This window comes from Prunus avium, unplaced genomic scaffold (genome assembly GCF_965620075.1).
Source record: "Prunus avium unplaced genomic scaffold, drPruAviu1.hap1.1 HAP1_SCAFFOLD_25, whole genome shotgun sequence".
Lineage (NCBI taxonomy): Eukaryota > Viridiplantae > Streptophyta > Magnoliopsida > Rosales > Rosaceae > Prunus > Prunus avium.
Window position 1 is genome coordinate 402,501 of NW_028276884.1, and position 2,500 is coordinate 405,000.

The window sequence follows — 2,500 nt, forward strand, 5'->3', positions numbered from 1 at the left end:
CTGCACGCAGCATGCCGGCAGCCTGGTTCCAGGTTTTTTCAAATGTCGACAGAATTTTTCAAACCTTGTCAAACCCCATTTTTATTGAAATTTCCTCGCACAATAAGCTCCCTATAATTAAGTCTATGATTTTTAGGACCTTCTCCAACTTACAAAATGATATTTAGGACCTTGCCTTGCCCTCACATGCCGTGCCCATTCAAGGCATTCCGAGAAAGTGAGGTTATTGGAGGCTTCGGATGGCGTGGCTTGCCTTGCCTTGCATTGGCATGCCATGCCCAAGTTGTGGCCTACACCAAGCCATTCAAGCCATGCGTTGCCTTACCTTGGAATTGCTCATCATCCAATGCATTCCGAGAAAGTGAGTGTAGGCGAGGCTAAGGATGGCTTGCCTTGCCTTGCCTTGCATTGGCATGCCATGCCCAAGTTGTGGCCTACACCAAGCCATTCAAGCCATGCGTTGCCTTACCTTGGAATTGCTCATCATCCAATGCATTCCGAGAAAGTGAGTGTAGGCGAGGCTAAGGATGGCTTGCCTCGCCTTGCCTTGGCATGCCGTGCCCATGATGTGGCCTTGACCAAGCCATTCAAGCCATGCGTTGCCTTCGCCTTGGCATGCCGTGGCCTTGCCTCGCCATGCGATGCATTCCGACAAAGTGACGCGAAGCGGAAGCCTATCATGGCGTAAAAATGTCGACAAAATTTTTCGACATTTGAATAATGGGGTTTGACAAGGTTTGAAAAATTCAATACAAATGGTAGGCTTGAATGTCGACAAAGTGACGCGAAGCGGAAGCCTACCACGGCGTAAAAATGTCGACAGAATTTTTCGGACCTTGTCCTGCCATGGGCTGCGCGCAGCATGCCGGCAGCCTGTGCGCAGCGTGCGCACAGCATGTCGGCAGCGTGCGCGCTGCTGAGACTGTCGACAGAAATTTTCGAAACTTGTCCTGCCATGCGCGCGCGCAGCGTGCGCACAGCATGCCGGCAGCGTGCGCGCACCATGCCGGCAGCGTGCGCGCAGCTTGCGCGCAGCGTGCTGATTCTGTCGACAGTGAGGCTAGCGAAACTTGTCCTGCCATGGCGTGCGCGCAGCCTGTGCGCGCAGCTTGCGCATCTGTCGACAGTGAGGCTAGCGAACTTGTCCTGCCATGGCATGCGCTGTGCGCAGCCTGTGCGCAGCGTGCGCGCAGCTTGCGCATCTGTCGACAGTGAGGCTAGCGAAACTTGTCCTGCCATGGCATGCGCGCAGCCTGCGCACAACATGCGCACAGGCTGTGCGCAGCGTGCGCGGAGCTTGCGCGCAGCTTGCGCGCAGCTTGCGCATCTGTCGACAGTGAGGCTAGCGAAACTTGTCCTGCCATGGCATGCGCGCAGCGTGCGCGCAGCCTGTGCGCAGCGTGCGCGCAGCCTGTGCGCAGCGTGCGCGCAGCCTGTGCGCAGCGTGCGCGCAGCCTGTGCGCAGCGTGCGCGCAGCCTGTGCGCAGCGTGCGCGCAGCCTGTGCGCAGCGTGCGCGCAGCCTGTGCGCAGCGTGCGCGCAGCCTGTGCGCAGCGTGCGCGCAGCCTGTGCGCAGCGTGCGCGCAGCTTGCGCATCTGTCGACAGTGAGGCTAGCGAAACTTGTCCTGCCATGGCATGCGCGCAGTCTGCGCGCAGCATGCGCGCAGCATGTGCGCAGCATGCCGGCAGCATGGTTCCAGGTTTTTTCAAATGTCGACAGAATTTTTCAAATCTTGTCAAACCCCGTTTTTATTGAAATTTCCTCGCACAATAAGCTCCCCATAAGTAGTCTATGATTTTTAGGACCTTCTCCAACTTACAAAACTAAAAAATTCCTCCCGGATTTGTTTTAATGATTTTTTCAATTTTACGACTTCTAAAAATAATAAAAAATACTTCCCGACTTCAAAAATTTATGAAACTTTTTCCCATCATAGATTGCATGTTTCTTAGTATCCCTGCAAAAAATCACGTCCAAATACCTTGTATTGAATTATTTAGAGCCCATTATGACTCCTCGCGCATAGGTGATGTCTCTTCCTGTCAAAGGGCTAAATGCATAAAATGCTATATAGGGGGGTGTGTGTTGCCTGCATATGCATGGCAGCCCATGCCTTCCTAGCTGCAGCCCCCTTCCCCCACGCCACACCCATGTCATGTTGCCTCGATATGTTGCCTCGGTATTATGGGTTTGGTGTCGGGGTCGGGGGGCTGCCACCCATGGCGGTGGTGGCCGGAATCCGGCCTCCGCCACCACGCCGCCGCCATGGGTGAGGGAGGAAAAAAAAGGCGTGGAAAGTTGCGAAATGGGGTTGTCTAGGCTTTTTTTTGGCATGGGAGAGCATGGAGTGCTAGGAACTCCTTCTCAAATGCACGGGCATGTCGACCACAACCTCATTTCGCAACAACAACCACCCGTGTGGGGTGGCGGTGGGTGGATAGTTGCGGATTGGGGCTTGCCAAGCCAATGTTTTCAAAAAATTTCATCAAAATTAAAAAC